Source organism: Myxine glutinosa, chromosome 12, assembly GCF_964187855.1.
Source record: "Myxine glutinosa chromosome 12, kmMyxGlut1.1, whole genome shotgun sequence".
Lineage (NCBI taxonomy): Eukaryota > Metazoa > Chordata > Myxini > Myxiniformes > Myxinidae > Myxine > Myxine glutinosa.
In genome coordinates, this window is record NC_136272.1 from 41734226 (window position 1) to 41757695 (window position 23470).

The following is a 23470-nucleotide window of genomic DNA, read 5'->3' on the forward strand; positions in this document are numbered from 1 at the left end:
AACGCCAACATAGCGCCAACATAGTTTGCCGACGGGAAATAAATGAATACGCTCTCAAATGTGCCATCCGAGGCAGAGTCTGTTCGCCACGTTCGGCACACGTGATAGCTCGCTGCTCTCTGATTGGTTGAATCGTTTTTTGGACATAGCTCGGTAACTACTTCTGCGATTAATTTAAAACCTTGAAAAGGCACATCCTCGGGTCCCCAGCAATATACCTGGCAAGTTTCAAGTATATCGGACCCGTGGTTGTCGAGAAACAGCGGTCACAGACAAACATACAAACATACAAACATACAAACATACACACAGAGATTGCTGGAATTATAGATAGATATGAATGGACCCATGAGATGTCGCATCGTATACTTATTGTGTATTTCTACTTTACAGGATAATGTGATGATCTAAATGCAATTAAACCAAACCGTTGGACTAAAGTTGTGTGGACCTGAATGGTTTTACACAACAGTTACCATGGTAACCAGATGCATACAAATGATGAATTACCACTTTACAGCTTATATCTTCTCTATGACAAGTCCATTTACGTTCAAACTTGGTACATATATACAATACTAAGAAACAAACATTTTAATTGATGCATTTGTATATTTGTAAAAAAATGTTGTTTTTTTGCCTTCAATGGTATAATGCCCCCTTAAACTTTCCAATCACCTTTTTATTTTTAGAAGAGAACAACTCACTCTCTGGACTGTAATTACTAGTGTCATAGATATTAATGTCCTTTTTCATGTCTGAATAAACATCATCAGTATTAATTTTCAAAATAAAACTATCCGTATCCATATAAAGTAGATTAACATCATTTTGATATTTCTTCCTCAAGTTATTATAAAAGTAATCATACATTAATGACTTTGATAAATCAAGAATTGATGTTCCAATATAAATAGGTTTGTCCATTTCAATACTCTCTTTAATCAAATGGATCGCACAAAAGTTCTCAGTAAAGACCTCAGCTCTAGTAAAACTCGGTCTATTAATTAATTTTGATGCTTGTTTCCAAGATGTTGGTAGTCTGATATTTTGTCTTTTCCTCACATTTTCCATGGTCTTACCAAAGACCGCATTATTCATCAATTTATAAAAGTCTTTCTCAAAATCTGTTTTTGACTCTGTTCTTCTTTGTGTATTAAAATCAATGTACCCCTTTAACGAATGACTTTGATTGAACTTTAGAACCCTATGGATCTTCTCTACTCTTAGATCTTTTGATAAATATTGTCGCAAATTTCTTTGGTGTAGAACATAATTTTTCTTGTTATATAATGTAGTAAGTAATTTTTCTGTTGATTCACCTATATTAAATGATTGTTGATAATCACTTAACCACTCCTTCTTTGGACTTTCCTTTTCACAAGCAAATGGGAGATCTTTGTGTAGGTTATGAAGTTCCTCTGGATATTTCAAATCGACCTCAAAATAATAACCAACCTTTGAATCATCCAATTCTTTTTGTGTAGAGATACATACATCTTGTAAAACCTTTTTGTAATCTTTTCCTTTACCCATCTAAGTTTTCCATAAGGAAGAACCTGAGACATTGCCCAGCCATACAGGTTGTTCGCATCATAATACATCAAGTAGGAGCTCTCTACCGATGGATCATAATTTGGAATGTACTTGTTATTTGCTTTAGCATATCTCTTTGAACAGACTTGTGAAATTCCTCCTCTCTTTGCCTTTTCAATCATCAAAAGCATATCAACATCGGTTATCAAATCCAAAACTTGTTTTGTCATTTTCAACATCGCACACCAAGCCAATCCAGGAGCAGTGTAATAGTGAGCAGGATCCAATCCATATCCAGAATGACAGATTGTTCTGAAAGCCTCAAACACATCAGCCAACAAAAGCACATCAGTTTTGAGGTACAAATCGTGATACTCACCAAGATTCTTAATGTTATATTTTTTCCAAACATTTTGTGCGTGTACATAATCTTTATCAGATCTATGACTATTATTTAATTTGTTATAGAAATTTTCTTTTAAAGGAAGTTGTGTTTCATTGAATATCTCAAATGAGTCCATATAGTCTTCGGGGTAAATTCCCTTTTGTGTTAGTAAATCTTTATCTGAAAAATACTCTGAAAGACATGGAAACTCTTTTAGATTTTGAACCAAGTTAGCCAATGGACTTGCCATGAATTTAAATGTATCAAGAAATCTGATATGAGTAATAGGAGATGTGTGAATTGTTTTTGTGAATGAAATGTATTTCTGATCTGTGTTTGGAATTGCTGAGATACTTCCAGAAGTCTTTGAGAGTTCCTTGATAAATAGATGTGTATCATCATGAGCGTTGTTATGAAGAAAAACAGGAATGAAAGAGGGGAGTTGAAAATTAATATTACAACTTTGATGAGCCGGACCTCTATATTTACCAGTGAGATGACAATGGTCTCTAACCTTTAGACCTTTACCAATTTTCTTCTCACAAATATGACAGGCAGCCTTTGGATGTCTAAATTCTCTTTTTTCTTTACTTGTTAAGGACATTGGTTTATTGGTTTCTCTCATTATCTTGGTTAATCGAACACAGTCTTTTTCTAGTCGTTTCACAAACTCCTCCGGGGTATTTGAGCCTCTATACATCTCTAACTTGTTATATTCACCACCACCGGATGATTTGATATAATAACAAAAACCACAAGGAGTATGTTTTTGATATTTATTTGTGTATGATTCTTTTGGATCTGGAGAAGCAGTATCAATTTTTTCTAAAATACTTTCAAAATCAGCATATATAACAAATGGATGTTTTATTGTTTTCTTTTCATCTTTGAATGTGATCTTTGAGCCTTTTTTAGGCATGTTGATTACTATTGATTTATGTTCACCACAATAATTTGAATGTTTATCTAATCTTTCTTGTGTATGGAAGAAGTTAAGACAACGCATACAAATATATATTTTATTTGTTCTTTTACATACTTGTGGTTTTATTAATTTTGTAATATCTTTGATGTATGTATAATGTGAATTTTCGTCTGAATTAAAATATAGAAGATTAATATGAGTTTGTTTACAATTGTCAGAAAGCTTTAAAACCTGAATGTTGTTTGTTTCTGTTAGACCATAAACATTAACTGATAAATTATTCATCTTTTCAAATTTAGGAATATCATTTAAAGCCATAGGAAACTTTAGATCTTTCGTATTTAATGTATTCTCATATTTTTTATAATGAGATACTCTTTCATCATGAAAATGTGGAGGATGTAAATGTGCCAGAATAGACCAGAGAAAACATTTATTGTCTTTATTTTTGATATTGATAACTGCTTTTCTATTTTTGATAACACTGGGTAAATCAATGTAAGAAGTGGCTTTTAGAGGATCTGATTGAAGAATATGAATGTCTATGTAAATAATTTTTCCTATATTGAATCCACTTCCTACGATTGAATTATCTACATCTTGCTCTTGTTTAATAAGTTCATCATAGACTCCTGATGTTTTAAAATCTTGATATGAAGATATAAAGTGTGGCTCAGTTCTCATGTATGGTGTATCTATAACTCCTTCGTCCTTTGTCATTTCTAATTTTACTCCCATATAAAATTTAAGTGGTTTCATTTCTTTTAGTGTTTTTTCAATCAACGTTTGAACAGCAGGTTTAACTATTTCTACAGCATCAACTATAGACTCTGGTTCAGGAGGTTTGAAGTTAAAGACTCTTATTTTAATATGTCCTTTGAATGCACCATCAGAGTTTTTAGTTGTGATAAAATTTGATAAATGTAGATTTGTTTTAAGATGTATTTCAAAGCCTTTCTTGAGGATATTTTTATTACATGCAGAACAGTGTTTTGTTTCCTTCTGAATAGGAGATAGTAGGTGAAGTAGATTCAATGTGTGTTTGTTAGTTTTAAGGTGTTTTTTGTATTGTTTATATTCTTGTTCACAAACGTCGCAATACGTTGCTTTGATCATATTTATATAGTAAAATTATACTTAAAACAAAGTGCCTTTTTTTAGAGGCTTTTTTAAAGATGAAACTGTGCTTAAAGTAAAACACTTATAGAAGAAACTGTGCTTCGAAGAACGTGCCTTTTTACAGGCTTTTTATATATGAAACTATACTTAAAGTAAAACACCTTTTTACAGATATACTAAAAGTAAAGCGCTTTTTAATCACAAAATTCAACACTAAAATCATCACCATCACTATCATCTAAGTTCAATGAGAACACAATATCATTTGTGTACACTGAATTATCATCACTAAAATCACTATCACTCATTGATTCACTATCATCATCAATAAAACTACTCTCAAAACTATCATTTGAACACAAACTATTAGTATCATAACTATCTTCAGATCCTAGACTCTCTGCATCATATTCAGAGTGTTGACTGTCAATATCACTCATTTACATACCATTAAACTTCCATCAATATCTATATACTTTCTTTCATTAACAGATTCAATCTCTACATTTTTAATATCAAAAGTTATCTTTAAATAATCTCTAACTATCATAGAACGAAATGACATTTCACCAGAAATATTAACATCATTCATTTTACTTAGATCTACACCCTTTGGATTATTAAAGAAAATACAAATGTCTCCTCTAGAATTATTAATGGTCTTATCATTCTTTTTCAAAGTATCGTGATCGATCACTTTTTCAAGCTTTGAATAAATTGCCAGGAGTAGAGGAGAAACTTTTGTTAGATTTACTTTAATGGATGTCTTTCCAGGTATAGTTAGAGCTCTTCCTTTAAATGAAATAGAGGGGCTCATGTTATTTTCCATAACTGGTTTTACCCAAAAATTTCCATATTTATCTTTGTTCAATTTAACATCTTTGACATATTTTTCTATATCTTTCACCGAAGTAGAGATTGATTGAAATTTGTCTTTTGTGCTTTGAAACATTGTATTTATTGGCTAAAAAACTTGCGTTTAGTTTAAGTAAAAATTTACCATATAAATATGATAGAAGGATATTTAGAATTTCCAGACTCTCCATATGATAAATTAGAGAATTGTCCGGCTTGTGATAGAGTGGGGCTTAATAATGAGGGTTCATATAAACAATGTATTTTCTGTGATTTAATTTTAATTAATGATAATAAATAAAATATATATATATATAACTCTTTTAAATTAGAACCAAAAATGAATTACTTTACAAGATTAATAAGAGAGATGAATGTTAAGTATTATGATGATAATACACCATTTCTTACAAGGGAAGAGACTATTTGTATTGAGGAAATGTATAAGGGTTTAATGATATTTATTATTCAAAATAATTTTAATGGAAATGTTAATACAAGATACTGTGGCGGACACAAAAGCCCACTGGCGTGGTGACATCATTCCACGCACCAAGTGGGCGGTGGCCACGCCCCAGGGGTAGGCGTGGCCTCATGATATACACCGGGCGACCAGCCCGGAGCATTTGAGTGTTACAGTGTAGTCTTACAATAAAGACGTTTATATGTTACCGCTTGTCCGCTTCCTCCTTGCTCACAAGCAGCGCGCGTAACGCCGCGCTTTACTGGTGACCCTCGACGTTGGATTTGCCGTAGCGATCCTTCCGAACACGACGCCATTGCAATGGCCAACGACAAGGCAATGGCGATTAAACTTCCCGAATTTTGGGAGGCCCAGGCCGAAGTCTGGTTCATTCAAGCCGAAGCCCAATTTCAGCTTCGGCGCCTCACCAACGACGACCTGCGCTACTGCCATGTCGTCGCCTCCCTCGGGCCCGGCACGGCCGCTCGAGTTGTGTCCGTCCTTCGCCACCCACCGGACGGCCACAAGTACGAGGCACTCAAGCGGCTACTCCTAGCCACGTTCGGCCTCACGGACGACGCACGGGCCGATCGCCTCCTGGATCTCCCCGAGCTTGGTGAGATGCGCCCGTCGGTCCGAATGGACCATATGCTGTCACTGTTGGGCGACGCAGCCCCCGGTTCGCTATTCCGGGCGCTTTTCCGGCGCCAACGTCCAGCGCAGGTTCGCCTCGCGTTGGCCGGGACCGAGCTAACGGAACCCCGAGCATTGGCCGCCAGGGCGGACAGGTACTTCGCCGCTTCGGACACGCGGGCGAGCGTCGGCGTGGCCGTCAAGGCCCTCGACGCTGATGTTCAGCAGCATGTTCCACAGCATCAGCTTCTACAGCGCGCTGATGTTCAGCAGCACGCTGATGTTCAGCAGCATGCTGATACGCACCTCGTGAACGCCGCCACGCCCCGCCCACCGCCGCGGCGAAAACCGCCACCGCGGGGAAACCCGCCAACTCCACCGGCCGGGCGGAGCCAGCCGCGCTCCTCCAGCTCCACCACCTGGTGCTGGTTCCACGCCAAGTTCGGCCACGAAGCTCGGCGGTGTCATCCGCCGTGCTCCTTCAACGGGTCGGGAAACGCCCGGGCCGGCGCTCAATAGTGGCGATGAGCGCCGGCCGTTCGAGCAGCCTGCTGTTCATAACGGACACCTTCTCCGGGCGCCGTTACCTGTGCGACACGGGAGCGCAGGTGAGTGTCATTCCCGCCGGCACGTCAGACAAGCACGCCGCGGGTGGGGGCTCCGCGCTGCTTGCCGCGAACGGGACGCCCATCCGTACGTACGGAAAACGCTGCCTCTCTCTGCGGTTTGGAGGGCAGGTTTTCCGATGGACGTTCGTCACCGCCGACGTGCCCATGGCACTGCTTGGCGCAGACTTCCTGTGCGCTAATGGGCTCCTGGTCGACGTCAAGCGCAGACGGCTTGTCCAGGCCGAGACGTTCAGCTCGCTCGCTTGTGCGTTGCCCAGCTCAACGAGCGGCTTGCCAAGCGGCTTGCCGAACGATTCGGTTCCGGCCACGTTGGTCTGTACGCTTCCGGCAGCGGACGCATTCACCCGCCTCCTCGCCGGCTTCCCGGCCCTCACGCGGCCCACCTTCTCGGTGGGGGCCGTCAAGCACGGGGTGGCCCATCACATCCCCACCGTCGGGCCACCGGTCTACGCCCGGGCACGCCGCCTCGAGCCGACGAAGCTGGCGGTGGCAAAAGCGGCGTTCGCTACCCTGGAGCGACTCGGCATCGTTCGGCGCTCAGAGAGCGCTTGGGCGTCGCCGCTGCACATCGTGCCGAAGCCCGGCGGGGGATGGCGACCGTGCAGGGACTATCGCCGTCTCAATGACGCCACGACTCCCGACCGCTACCCCGTCCCCCACATTCAGGACTTTTCCGCCCGTTTGGCGGGCAGGTCCTTCTTCTCGAAGGTGGACCTCATACGCGGCTACCATCAGGTCCCCGTCAGGCCGGAGGACGTCCCGAAGACGGCGGTCATCACGCCATTCGGACTCTTCGAGTTCCTGCGCATGCCCTTCGGTCTGAAGAATGCGGCTCAGGCGTTCCAGCGACTGATGGACAGTGTCCTGCGCGACTTGGATTTGGTCTAAGTCTACCTGGACGACATCCTCGTCGCCAGCGCGTCCCGCGAAGAGCACCTACGCCACCTCCGCACGCTCTTCGAACGCCTGGGCCAGCATGGCCTGATTGTGAACCCCGCAAAGTGCCGGTTCGGCGCCGCCACAATCGATTTTCTGGGGCACCGTGTCACCAGGCACGGAGCCGTCCCCCTGCCGGCCAAGGTGGAGGCGGTGAAGGGGTTTCCGCGCCCCCGCACGATCAGAGGCCTGCAGGAGTTCCTGGGCATGGTGAACTTTTACCATCGGTTCCTGCCCAGTATCGCCCAGCTCCTGCGCCCCCTGCACGAAGCTCTCCGAGGTAAGCCGGGCAAAGGCGACGTTACCTGGACCGAGCAGATGGACACGGCGTTCACGGGCGCGAAGCTCGCCTTGGCTAACGCCACCATGCTCGCGCACCCGGCGCCCGATGCACCGATCGCCCTCACCACCGATGCCTCGGACTACGCGGTGGGCGCGGTGCACGAGCAATGGGTGCGTGGAGCTTGGCAACCGCTGGCGTTCTTTAGCCGGCAGCTTCGCCCGCCCGAACGCCATTACAGTACCTTCGACCGCGAGTTGCTCGGACTTCACTTGGCGGTCAGGCACTTCCGCCATCTGCTCGAGGGCCGGGCATTCACTGCCTTCGTCGACCACAAGCCGCTGATCTTCGCGATGGGCAAGGTCACCGAGCCGTGGTCGGCCCGGCAGCAGCATCACCTCTCGGCCGTGTCCGAGTACACGACGGACATCCAGCATGTCGCGGGGAAGGACAACCCGGTGGCGGATTGCCTTTCCCGGGCCGTCGCCCACGCAGTCCACCTCGGCATCGACTATGCCCGGATGGCAGCGGACCAGGCCGCTGACCCCGACGTCCAGGCCTTGCGGACCGCTGTCATGGGCCTCCGCGTCACCGAGGTGCCGTTCGACGGCGCGGGCGTGGCCCTCTTGTGCGACGTCTCCCTCGGGCGTCCTCGCCCCATCGTGCCCGCGGGCTGGCAGCGCCAGGTGTTTGACGCCATCCACGGCCTGTCCCACCCGGGCGCGAGGGCCTCCCAAAGGCTGATCGCCGACAAGTTCGTCTGGCATGGCCTCCGGAAGGCCGTCCGCGGCTGGGCCAGGACGTGCCTCGCGTGCCAGCGCGCCAAGGTGCACCGGCACACCCAGGCCCCGTTGGCCCCGTTCACGGTGCCGGAACGCCGGTTTGACCACGTCCACGTGGACCTGGTGGGACCTCTGCCCCCCTCGCGGGGTTTCACCTACGTCCTCACCATGGTGGACCGCACCACCCGGTGGCCGGAGGCCGTGCCCTTGGCGTCGACAACGGCGGCCGATGTCGCGCAGGCTTTCATCGCCACCTGGGTGGCCGGTTCGGCGCCCCCTCAGACATCTCATCCGACCGCGGCCCCCAGTTCACCTCGGAGCTCTGGGGGGCGGTTGCGCAGGGGCTCGGGGTCCGGCTGCACCGAACCACGGCCTACCACCCCCAGGCTAACGGCCTGTGTGAGCGATTTCACCGCTCATTGAAGGCCGCGCTCCGGGCCACCCTCCGCGACGGCGGCTGGGTCGACAGGCTCCCCTGGGTCCTGCTGGGCCTCCGGACGGCGCCCAAGGAGGACCTGCGCGCATCCGCGGCGGAGTTGGTCTTCGGGCAACCGATGCAGGTGCCGGGCGAGTTCCTCCCCGACTCCACAGCACCATGGTCCGCGGCACAGCAGCGCTCCGCTCTGCAAGAGACCGCCCAGAGGTTCGCCCCGGTGCCAACGGCATGCCACGGGCACCCACCGACGCACGTCGCCCCGGAGCTTCGCACGGTGGAGTACGTCTTCGTCCGCCACGATGCCCATCGGACACCACTGCGGCCCCCGTATGACGGGCCTTTCCGCGTGCTGGAGACCGGGGCGAAGCACTTCACCCTGGACATCGGCGGTACTCCTGACCGCGTTTCGGTAGACCGCCTCAAGCCGGCCCACCTCGATGTGGACCATCCACCGCCAGTGGCCCGACCCCCACGTCGGGGCCGCCCTCCTGCGGGCGGACCCCGGCACCGCCCAGCCCCGCCGCCACGCTGCTCCCCGGTCCTGCACCCATCCCAGGGGCAGCCAGGGGCATCCCACCTGGCATCCCTGCACCCCGGACGCCGCCGATCGCCAGGGGGCGCTTCGGCCGGGTCATTCGTCTGCCCCGCAAACTGGCCCTCCAGGTGCGCGGGAATTCTGGGGGGGCGCGTGTGGCGGACACAAAAGCCCACTGGCGTGGTGACATCATTCCACGCACCAAGTGGGCGGTGGCCACGCCCGAGGGGTAGGCGTGGCCTCATGATATACACCGGGCGACCAGCCCGGAGCATTTGAGTGTTACAGTGTAGTCTTACAATAAAGACGTTTATATGTTACCGCTTGTCCGCTTCCTCCTTGCTCACAAGCAGCGCGCGTAACGCCGCGCTTTAATACTATATAAATAAAATAATGAATTATTTTGAAATTAAACCTGAACTCAGGATAAAATATAGTTTCTAAAATAGCTCAAAAAAAGTTAGATGACTTGTTTTTCGAAATATATAAATGAATGATTTTTTACCCGTTTGGGAAAATAAGATAAAATTTAATAACCATAAAAATATTCCAAATTCATTGAGATGTTTAATAGTTGGTTCAAGCGGATGTGGAAAAACCTGTTTGCTTTTAAAGATGCTCCTTCGTCCTAATTTTTTAGATTATGATAATTTAATAATTTTTACAAAGTCAAGTTTTCAACCCGAGTATCAACTACTCTCACAAGGTTTTAATGCGGGTCTTAAAAAGGAAGACATTATCAGTTTATTTAAACTTCAAAACAAACTAAATGATTATAATATTGAAGATATAATACAATTATTTTGTGATACACAGAAATCAAAACCGAAGCCAAAACCCATAACTTGTATTCTCAGTGATAATACGGATGATATACCTTCACCTCAAGATTTAGATAAATCAAAAAAGAACCTCGTTATCTTTGATGATTGTGTTAATGAGAGAAACCAAACAGTAATGGATAGCCACTATACAAGAGGGAGACATTCTTCTTGTAATTGTATTTATCTTAGTCAGTCATATTTTCAACTCCCTCGGTGCTCAATAAGAAACAATGCTAATACTTTTATTTTATTTAAGTTGAATTCAATAGATACAAATAATTTTTGAAGAGATAATTGTTCTACATTATGTAGTAAGAAGGAATTTGAAAATTATATGAAACACACGATTGGAAAATATAAATATATTGTTGTGTAACAAGATGAGATACTAACTGATATTTTACACACCTAAATGACAACAATTATTATTAATCTTGTGGGTAAATCTGCTTCAGGAAAGAACTTTCATAAATCTAAACTCTTGAATAGTAAAAATGAAAAGATTGTAAGTTTTTTTTTAAAACACCCGATGATTCATTTTGTAATTACTACAACCAGAGCAATGCGACCAGAAGTAGAAGGGAAAGATTATTACTACATTTCAATGGAGGAACATATGCGATTGAGGAACGAAGGTCAAATATTTGAGGAGGTCTCTCTTGGTTCTACAAAATATTCACATTGTAAGAGTGAGTTAAATAAAGTAAAATCTAATGGTCTTGGGATTTTAGAAACTAATCCTGAAGGAATGAGACAAATTATTAAACATTTGCATGGTGATGGAGTTAAGATTTTATCATTCGGTTTTGATATCGATGAAGAGACTCAACGCAAACGTATGAAAAGCAGAGATACAAATATTAGTGAAGAAGAAATAACAACTCGTATTAATACTAATAAAGAATTTGATGAAATATTTAAAGAAAAGGATTTATTTCAACACATTTACTATAATGATGAAGAAAAGGAAAATTTTCCCATTGACCTTTACAATTCATTCAATGATATTTTTCAATAAATAAATACAGAAGATGAATACCGAAGAAAGAGCAAGAAAGCTTAAAGAACATCAAGAGTTGGTTTCAAAAGTTGTAAAGCAACAGGAAGACATAAAGAAAAAAAGGACACAGAAACTGACGGGTGAAGAAGCGTTTGAAAGAAAACAAGAGAATTTTTTAAAACCACTTTAAAAAACCCAACAAATGATTTCACCTACAGTTCCCACGATAGAATTTACTCCGAAAAAACTTCAAATGCTCAAAGATTTTAGTCAAATGACAGAGCAGGAAGTTGGAGAATTAGAATATTATGATGAAGGATTATTTCGGAAACTTGGGGAGGTAAATCAACCCCCTAATTATGTAGTGGAAGCTCTTCAAAACAATGAATATTTGGCGGATTCAAAAACCAGAGCAGGTCTCATTCCAACAGAAGAACCAGCAGTGTTCCATCTTGTGAAAGAAAAGGTATTGATATTTAATGATAAATTGGTGATCTTAAGTTCTGCTCAACCAAATGTTGAATTAACTCCAAGATTAATGTTTCTTCTAACAAAAGATGGAAAACGAGCAACAAGTAAAAGGCTTAATTACCTTCGCAAAAGCGGAAGGTTATGTTTTGATCGCTGTGTATTTATTACCTTCGCAAAAGCGGAAGGTTATGTTTTGATCGCTGTGTATTTATTTGTATGTCTGTGTGTGTGTATGTTAATCGCATAACTCAAAAAGTATTCAACCGAATTGCATGAAATTTGGTGGGATGATTGGTTATTATACGGGACACATTTGATTAGATTTTGGGAAACAGATTTGCTCAAATTCTGACTATTTTTAACTCGATCGTATTTCACTCAAAGTTATGCGCGACTGAAGAAGAAGATGTCCATCCAGGACGTCATCACTATAACGCAATCTCCCGCGATCATTTCAACCTCAAAAAAAATTATAATTGCAGATTTGTCAAGAGATGAGGCATATTAACAAACGAATGAAACAGATTTGCTCAAATTCTGACTATTTTTAACTCGATCGTATTTCACTCAAAGTTATGAGCGACTGAAGAAGAGGATGTCCATCCAAGACGTCATCACTATAACGCGATCTCCCGCAATCATTTCAACCTCAAATGAAATTCAAATTGCAGATTTGTCAATCGGGGAGGCATATTAACAGACGAATGAAACAGATTTGCTCAAATTCTGATTTTTAAAAATCGATCGCATTTCACATAAAGTTTGAGGTACTAAAGAAGAAGAAGATTCGTTTAGCTTCTCAGATAAAATAAATAATTCTGTCTGCAATTTCAGGTTAATTACCTTCGCAAAAGCGGAAGGTTATGTTTTGATCGCTGTGTATTTATTACCTTCGCAAAAGCGGAAGGTTATGTTTTGATCGCTGTGTATTTATTTGTATGTCTGTGTGTGTGTGTGTATGTTATTCGCATAACTCAAAAAGTATTCAACCGATTCGCATGAAATTTGGTGGGATGATAGGTTATTATCCGGGAACCATTTGATTAGATTTTGGAATCGATCGGGTCAAAGGTCAAGGTCAAGGTCATGAAAAGGTCAAAATCGTCTTTTTACCATAGCGCGGTCAATTTGTGTCCAATTTGTATGAAACTAATGCCAAAATGTTCAGAATTCAATGCCCAATCTTGTGATATGCGACATGACACTCTGACGTCATAACCCTTGTTAGCGGTTGGGGGCCAAAGGTCAGGGGGGTCACACCCTTGCAAAATGTGCGGTTTTTTTAAAATCATAACGCGGTCAATTCGGATCCAAATTGGATGAAAGTAGATGTGTCATTCTTATGTGTCATGATGTTTTCGACTGTTGGTGCAATTTGAAGAGATGAAAAACAGAACATATATATATATATGCATATTTTACAGTTGTAAGGATGCATGTAATAAACTTGGATTAGCAGCCGTAAACATGGTTCTTTCCGTGCAAATCAACGGGACTATGGCACAGTGACAACGAATCAGCGCCGAGGCGACCATCGGGTTCCCACCTACTATAAATAGTTTATTTATAGACAGACGGACAAGTGGGCGGGTCGATACAGAGCTACTGTGGACTATGGTACCAGGAGAGGCGTATTTCACAACTAATGCTTGGTTTTATCAATAGTACATGAACTTTAATCGCGTGTTTTGCAACTGTCGTGTCATGTCCTTTAGGTAATCTAGAATATACTGTGGGTGAGTTGACACCAGATAATTTGAAAGCTGATTTTATTATAGGCTACCTCTAACACGAAAACGTATATTTTGTTCTAAGCTATGATTACAACAGCAACTAGCTGATGTCATACGTTCTAAATATAGCAGATACAGCTACAATAGTATATTCTGAAAATAACACAATCCTCTGATATGATACATCTCTATTGTGCAACATGCTGACGTCATACTTTCTAAAAATAGCACAGCAAGCCAATGTAATATTTTTCACTTGCTCAACCAGCTGATGTCGTGATTTCTAGAAAAAAATAGCACAATCTGAATCAGCTGATGTAATTTCTCTGTCCCAACCAGCTGATGTCGTCATTTCTAAAAATAGCACAATCGGATTAATGTGTCATACTTGTCTATTGCACAACCAGATAATGTCATGCTTTCTAACAATAGCACAATCATCGGACATGAAACGTAGTCTATTGCAACATGCTGATGTCACACTTATTTACAAAATGATGACATCATTTAGTGGAATTACAGGGTTGACATTTTATATGGAATATATATTTTGGTGTTCTGGCTTCTATCAAGTCACAAAAATAAAGTATAATAAAATTAAAGTTCTGATCATCGAAGCTAGTAACCAACAAACACAAAATAATGTAAATTTATGTGAATCAACTTTTAATTCATAAAAATATCCATATTACAAAATTACAAATATATTACTGATTTAATGTAAACCTTGTACATCTGTATGTATCTTGAATTGTGCAATGTTCATGCTCTGTCAGCAGATTTTTGGCTACATGCTGACATCATACTATCTAAAAGTAGCAATCTAAAAGTAGCACATCCAGCTGACGTAATATTTTTCTCTTGCTCAACGAGCTGATGTCGTAATTTTTAAAAATAGCACAATCAGCTGATGTAATATTTTTCTCTCTCCCAACCAGCTGATGTCGTCATTTCTAAAAATAGCACAATCACATTAAAATTTCATACATATTGTACTTGTCTATTGCACAACCAGATGATGTCATGCTTTCTAAACAATTATATTTAGAGCACAATCATCGGACATGCAACTTATCTATTGCAACATGCTGATGTCACACGTATTTACAAAAGGATGACATCATTTGGTGCAATTACGTATCTCAATTGTGCAATGTGCATGCTCTGTCAGCAGATTTTTTTTGTATAAATAGGTTTACTGAAGTATCATTTTCAATATTGCAGCCAGCTTTGGGTCTGTACATTCAACCGGAACTTGAAGAACAATATGCCTCGATCCAGATCAAGAAGCCATGAGCAAAAACGAAAAGACCAGAGGGAAAATATGCGGGCTCGGCGTGAACAGGAATCAACAGTGGAAACTGCTCGACGTCGCGCATCACTCAGGGAATCGGCCCAGAGACACAGAGAACGAGAGTCTTTCGAAGAAACTGAACGACGTCAAGCAGATAACACGGAATCAACACAGATACACAGAGAAGGCGAGTCTTTAGAAGATACTGAACGACGTCGTGCAGCTAACAAGGAATCGACCCAGAGAGACAGAGAAGGGGAGTCTTTGGAAGATACTGAACGACGTCGTGCAGCTGACAAGGAATCGACCCAGAGAGAAAGAGAAGGGGAGTCTTTGGAAGATACTGAACAACGTCGCGCCACACTACGAGAAAGGGCGCGTAGTCGACGAGAAGAGGAAATCCCAGAACAGACAGACAGACGCAGGATTTCAATGAGGGAGCAAATGCAAAAAAACATTGCAGCCGAGACGCAAGAACAGACGGATACTCGCAGGACTTCGATGAGAATACGAATGCAGAAAACCATTCAAGTCGAGACGCCTGAACAGACAGATACACGCAGGGCTTCAAATAGAGACTCCACCACACGATCTCGCAAAATGGAGGCTTCTGCTATACCTACTGTTGTACAGTGTGCCGCAAACTTCAGAGCCAAGATCCAAGAGGGCCCCATTTATATATGCTGCTCCTGCCATCGCCTCATGTACAGGAGATCTGTTGTCCAAATGAACAATGAAAAGTACAACAGTGCACTGATAAAACAGATCATGGAACATGGTGGTGCCTTGGAAACCAATGGAAAGTTGTGGCTCTGTACAACGTGCCACAGAACACTGAAGCGAGGAGAAATCCCGACTCAGTCGTGGGCCAACGGGTTAGCACTTGACGATGTCCCGCCTGAGATGAGTGACCTCCGGCCACTGGAAGTACGACTCATCAGCCAAAGGATTCCCTTCATGAAGCTTGTATCCCTGCCGAAAGGTGGCCAGAAATGCATTCACGGCAGTGCGGTGAATGTGCCATCAAAACTTGACACAGTGACAACACTTCTTCCACGATTGCCGCAGGACGCAGAAGTTGTTCCACTGAAACTCAAACGCAAGCTCGCGTACAAAGGCCACTACATGCACGAATATGTACGTCCTAAGAAGATCATGGCGGCTCTAAAGTGGCTTCAGCTCAACAATCCACTGTACAAGGACATCACACTTTGTATGGATTGGGAGGCAATATGGGAACAGGATGAATCAGATCTGTGGGAAGCCATGACTCTCAATGAAGGAGCACCCCGGGAAGCCAACGTACAATCACCGATGTCATCATCACTGGTAATTCAAAATAATTATCAGGGTCTACAACACCTAGCAAGATCGCGACATCTTGATGTCGTCAACGTACCGGCGGATGGGAACTGCTTCTTTCATGCCGTCTCTGTATCCCTTCAAGCATCAGGCGTTCAGTCAACAAGTGCATCTGATTTGAGGGCCCAACTAGTACACTTCCTTGAAGACTCCACCTCGTCTCGTACCTATGCTGGTTTCGTTCCCAGGAATTCTCAAGGACTAACTCCAAGTCAACAAGAATCTCCAAACCGCAGGATGACCAGATATGTTACAGCACTTCGCGGTGGAGAATGGGCCGATAACATCGCAGTGCAGGCTATTGCTCAAATGCTCAACATCAACATCCGGGTGCTCAACACCATCACCCCAGACTGGATGCACGACATTCACCCGACAGGCACACGAAGCGACAACACCATCACATTGGGTCTCATTGGAGAACAACACTACGTAGCTCTTGAAAACTCCACCAACCACCAGGAAACACCAAGCAACAGCCCCAGGAGCACACACGAAGAGCAACAAGATGACGTCGCATCGGAACCGGACGACAGACTGCGAGGGATTCCCTACGATACTCTCCTCCAAGAAGAAGGAAATGCAGACAAAACTTACTCCGTGGCTCCAGCAGAAAATCTAAAACCCTGTGCCTTTCTGCTTGATGAGTTATTCGAAGAACTCGCCAATCCGTCAAAGTATCCACATGGCAGTGGTGGACTTTCCGCGAAAAGACCCAAGAGCATCACTCCAAGGAAGTACTTCAATCAAAGACTACTGGATGCCGATGGACGCTTTGCCAAGGACATCGATTATTTGCTTGCTGCACAGTACACAGTGGAATCCAAGCAAATACTGGATGATCTGCAAATATCGATGAGACAAACACACGGAATGAGCTTCCAGAACCGCCCAATCAACGCCGGTTTGTTGAAGTCATCTGACAATGTACAAGCAATGATCCGCACAGACACAGCATTCAGGTTTCTGAAAAACGTACGTGGATCACCTGCATACTGGAAAACGACGCTACTGGATTTGCTAGGCATGGTGCGGCAACTCGGCACTCCCACTTGGTTCCTGACACTCTCAGCAGCGGACATGCAATGGCCTGAGGTCATCCAGAGCATAGCCAGGCAGTACCGGACCAAACTCAGTGATGACGATGTGAAGAACATGAGCTGGGAGGACAAATGCAAATGGCTCAGAAACAACCCAGTCACAGCGGCCAGACAATTTCAACACAGACTCGAGACTTTCTTTAAGGAGTTCATAGGCTCAAAGAGCAATCCCATTGGACAGCTTGAGGACTTCATGATCCGCGTGGAATTCCAAGCTCGTGGGTCGCCACATGCGCACACGATCCTGTGGATAAAAGACGCCCCAAAGATCGGAGTCAACACGGATGAAGAAGTCTCTGCGTTTATTGACCGCTACCAATCCTGCTCCCTACCTGAAGATGATGACGATCTACATGAGCTCGTCACGTCTCTCCAAAGCCACACCCACTCGCACACCTGCAGAAAAGGCCAAAACTGTCGGTTCAGGTTTCCTCATCCACCGAGCCAAACCACACTCATCGCCAAGCCACCAACAGAAGAAGATCCTGTTCTCGCAGCACGCCAGATCAGCGAGAAGCAAGAGGTTCTTCTGAAAGTGAAACGGGAATTAGAAAGTCCTGAGTGTCCTCGGGACATCACACTTCCGGATTTGCTGCAGAGAGCCGAGGTTGATCAGCTCCAATATGAAGAAGTGGTGAAAGTGGCCAAGACAGGAAAACAGATCATTCTGAAGCGTCAACCACGTGAGGCATGGGTCAACCAATACAATCCGGACATCCTCCATACATGGAGAGCAAACATGGATCTCCAGTTCATCCTTGATCCGTATTCCTGCATCATGTACGTGACGAGCTATATGCTGAAAAGTGAGAGAGCTATGGGAGAACTACTCAGAGCAGTCGTAGACGAATGTCGAGGGGAAGAGATCAAGTCAAGACTTCGAAAAGTGGGTTCAGCTTTCCTGCACAACCGAGAGGTCAGCGCTCAGGAAGCTGCATACAGACTTCTTTCTCTGCCACTGAAGAAAGCCAGTCGAACAGTCGTTTTCGTCAACACTTCCCCAAAGGAGAAACGAGTGGCAATGCTTAAACCGCGGGCTCAACTGATGGACATGGACGATGACTCAGAAAGCATCTACTGCACATCTCTTCTCGACAGGTATTCAGCTCGGCCACAAACTCTGGAGGACATGTCGCTGGCTGAGTTTGCAGCAAATTATACCACTACGACCGCTGGTAATGCTGCAGAGGGACATGACCATCAACCACAAGTCTTGTCTGATGATGAAGCTGAAGAGGACGATGAACCACGAGGTGCAGCTACCACGAAAATCCAATTAACAAACGGATTGGGACAGATGCACAGACGAAGAAAACCCTGCATCATCAGATTCCACCAAGAAAAAGCCGAGGGAGAAGCCAAGTACCGCAACCTCCTCATGCTATACCAACCTTGGCGGAATGAGGAAACCGACATCAAGGGAAATTGCGCGTCATTCCTGGAGAAGTATCAACAAGTCCAGGCTCTTGTCCGAAACAACGAGCAGAAATTCACCCACAATGCCGGGGAAATTGACCAAGCACTGCAGGACCTTCACGAGTTTGGTCCCCCTGAACACGCTTGGGACGCCATGGCACCGAACGCACTACACGAAGAAGCACAACAGGAAGAGGAGGGCGCAGTGAATGACAGATTTTTGGAGCAACCAGACATGGCAGAGAATATCGATTTGGGCCCCGAAGCACGCTCCAACAACTCGGAATTTCATGCTCGTTTCAATGCAGAACTTGGGAAGACACTCATGACACCTCAACAATACAGAGAAATGATGAGAACCTTGAATGTCCAACAAATGGAAGTCATCAAGGTGCACCGCAAGTGGTGCAAGGACATGATACGCGCTCTGAAGTCTGATGGACCAGTTCCCGTCTACAGGTTATTTCTCAGTGGACCGGGAGGTGTTGGGAAGAGCCACTTGATCAAACTGGTGCACCACGAGACAATGAGATTACTGAAACCCTTGTCGGGGTACTTTGAGCCTGACGAGCTGCCCGTTATCCTCACTGCTTTCACAGGAACGGCTGCATTCGGCATCGAGGGAATGACACTGCACTCTGCCTTCAGCTTTGCTTGTGGACCACGCAGCAAGAGAGAATACATGCCTGCGAGTAGCGAGAAACTCAACTCCCTCAGATCGCGCCTCGGGAAGCTCAAATTGCTCATAATAGACGAGGTGTCCATGGTTGGAGCAGATCTGCTCTATCACATCCACCGGCGACTACAGGACATCACAGGGCAATCAGATCCCGACTCCCGTTTTGGAAACGTCAGCATCCTTGCCGTCGGGGACCTTTTTCAGCTGCAACCAGTGGGTCAGAATCATGTCTTTGGTCTTCCTTCTGATTGCTACGCCAGGTTACATGGATCCCTTTGGGAAGAAAACTTCTCTGTCATCGAGTTGACTGAGAGCATGAGGCAGAAGGACGACAAGCAATTTGCTGACCTGCTCATGAGGGCCAGAAAAGCTACCTGCACAGAGGACGACATCAAGCTACTGAAGACTCGAGTCGTCACTTCATCTGACAACACCTACCCTGCTGATGCCCTACACGTCTTTAAGACCAACAAAGAAGTCGACAACCATAACTTGTCACACATCAAGAAATCACAATCACACATCCATGAGATCAAGGCCATTGACAAGCGTAAGGATGTCCACACAGGCCAGCTTACCGTGGTGATGCCATCTAAAGCATCCGACACTGGAGGACTGCGAGAAGTTGTCGTGGTCACAATGGGGGCACGGGTCATGGTCACTGTCAACATCAACGTGTCCGACGGCCTGGCCAACGGTGTTTGTGGAACTGTCGTTGGGATTGAGACCACAGGAAATCAGGTGATCGTCATCCTTGTCAAGTTTGACAGTCCTCGAGTCGGAAAAGATGCCATCGCCCAGAGTCAATACAAGCAACAGTATCCTGACGCAGTTCCGATTATGAGGCAGGACGTCCAGTTCTTCACAGGAAGAGGACGACAATCCGTGGAGGCCAGACGAACACAGTTTCCACTCACACTTGCCTGGGCCTGTACCAGTGTACCATCCACAAAGTCCAAGGAAAAACGCTGGAGCAAGTTGTAGTTGCCATGGAAGGGAGAGGGAAATTTATTCCAGGACAGGCATACGTCGCCATGAGCCGTGTACGATCTTTGCAAGGACTGTTCTTTCTCGGGTTCGATGCAAGTCACATCCGCATCAACCCAGTCGTTCAACAAGAAATGGATCGTCTGAACAACGCTGCAAAAAAGAATCACCCCTTGCCGCATTACCAAGCTGATAACAGATGCGTCAAAATCAGTTTTCTGAACGTCCGATCTTATCTCGAGCACTTTGATGACATGAGGAACGATCCAGCTATCAGAAAGATGGATGTGCTCTGTTTTGCTGAGACATTTTTGCATGACGGCCAACGACTAGGACCGGAACAAATGCTCAAGCAGGACGTTCAATGCTTTCGAGCTGAGAGGCCCCTCGACCACGGGATTCACAGAGGAGGCATTATGATTCAGGCTCCACAGGAGATGACTCCAGCGAGTTTGGACACACCATCCACAGCACTGGAGTACACAGGAATCGCCCTCCACGCCCACCGAAGGACAATCAACATCGTGACCGTGTACAGGCCTCCATCACAGGGTCCTAGGATATTCAAAGACCGTCTTCAACAACTGATGACCACACTGAACACAGAAAACCTGACGGTCCTCCTCGGAGATTTCAATTTTGACTTGCTGGACACCCCTGACCATGACATCCTCCAGCTGATGGCTCACCACGGGTTTCGCCAGTGTGTGACCGGACCAACGACTGACCAAGGATCGCTACTGGACCACGTCTACGTCAACCAGCCAGTCACTGTACATGTGGATGTCGTGGACACATATTATTCAGACCACGATATCATTTGCGTCTCTCTGCAAATGTGACTTTTCACCTATGATGAGATGTATTCCTACTTTTAGTTCTTTTATATTATACACCATTATCACTAGTTCATGTATGACTGCATACAGTTAGGTCAATTGGAATACTACGTTCTATTTTAGGCTGATGTATTGTTAGTAACATATAGTTCATGTATTGTTTTTCAATAGGAGTATGCATGTTTACATTATGCTGTAACTTTTCTCCAATTGTTCTCAATTGCAAAACAAGAATTTCAAAAGTAATACAAATTAAAGGTATTAATTCTCATTCATTTTTTTATGGATGTTACACAATTTAATGGTAATGTTCAGGGAACTTGTTTCACGAACGTCCGGCTTTGGACATGTATAGTTATGTACTTGTCAGAAAAATATAATAAAATACATATCAACAGAACAACCATTTCTCTGTCATATTTTTGCAGCACTTCGCAGCACATAGAGTCCAAATGTTATCAAGTACCACCACATGGATGTGATTACAATATCAAACTTTTGGCGGGATAGAATGGTTTAATTTGAAACAAATCTTCCCGCATGACAACGTAGGTGTGGCTTTGCTACACAGATCTTGTAGTCTTTTATTTTGGCAACAAAAGTAGCTGCGGCGAAGGTATGCGCTCTACCGAGTGCCCGTTCTAGAATCCGGGCTGAACGAGTTCTGAACTCTAGTCTAGTTCACCTTATTTTGAGGAACCACTTGATATGGAAAATGCGGAAGATAGGGTATATATTGATTTACTAAACTCACTTGATTATGGAGTTTCTGTTGCTGGTAAAAGTAAGAAGAATGAGAAGGAGAAACATATTATATTGATGTTTTAAGTAAGCTTGGTTCGGGTGCTAGCTTTCTTCCAAATAACCCATCACAATTAGTTAATAGGCTATTATTGCTGTTAGGTAGTAAGAAGGCTGGAAACAACAATTGTTTTAATGAAGCCTCAGCCATTTTAGATCAGTTGATGAATATGAAAATAATTAATAAATGTCAATACAAAGATATTTTATTAGATATTAAATAAGATGAGAAGCACAATTCTTAGTTTTAATTTCACAACGAGTGATTACACAGCTTCATTCCCTTACCCACTACAACTTGACCCCACAAAAGAATATGAGGCATCTTTATTGTCGATGGAAACTTATAATACCTTGTTTAATACCACAGAGAAAAACAACAAGTTTAGTTATAATCCAGGAAGTGGATATAAAACTATAACCGTTTCACCCGGAGCTTGATTTGATTTCTCAAATATCTTCTGAAGTCTCTCGCCTTATGAAAGAACAAGGTGATGAACCAAAAAATATTGCAGTAGATATTCAAAAACACACTTCAAAATCAACTATTAAACTTAAAAATAATTATAAAGTTGATTTCACGATTGAAAAATCGTTTAGAGAGCTATTGGGTTTCTCTTCAAAAAAGATTGAAACTAACGGGACGTTTTACAGAGATAATGTTATTCAAATATCCTCTGGTATAAATTCGGTATTAATTCATTGTGATTTGATTGATGGTGCTTATAACGATGGAATAAGAACAAATACAATATTTTCATTCAGCGCATACTCAACCCCGATTGGTTATAAATTTAATATGAAACCAAAAAATCTTGTCTATTTACCTGTGTCAGGAAAAACCATATACAGAGTAAATTTGAGGATAACCGATGAAGATAATCGTATGATATCCTTTAATGATGTAATTATATCCATCAGAATTCACCTATGTGAAGTTTTTCAATAAATAAATAATGGTTATTGTGAGAAAACACGAGTTGGGAAAATATAAAATAATTACAGGGGATGGGATGTTCCTTTCACCATACTATAAGGGTGAAGGTATGTTTCTTGGTGGAGGATACTATAAACCAAAGAGACAACGGGGTGTGGGGCATCAATTTAGAAATAAAGGAGATGGGATAATTGATACTCTAATGGGTATTGGTTCAACCATTCTTTAACATAAAGACCTAATTGGTTCAACTGCTTCTGCCATGGGCTCAGTTGCGGGTGTTATAAAGAGTATAAAAGATGCTCAAAAGGAGTCTCATAAATTACAATCAATCAAAGAAATTAAAAAAGGTAAAACTCAACTATCTTCACAAGAACGGCAAAAAATCATTAAAATACTTGGGTCAGGGTTTCAACGATTATTTTAATGCGATATAAATACAAGTATGGAAGCGATTGATAGTATCTATGATTTGGATGATACGATTATCATTTCAAACTCCACTAAAAAGGA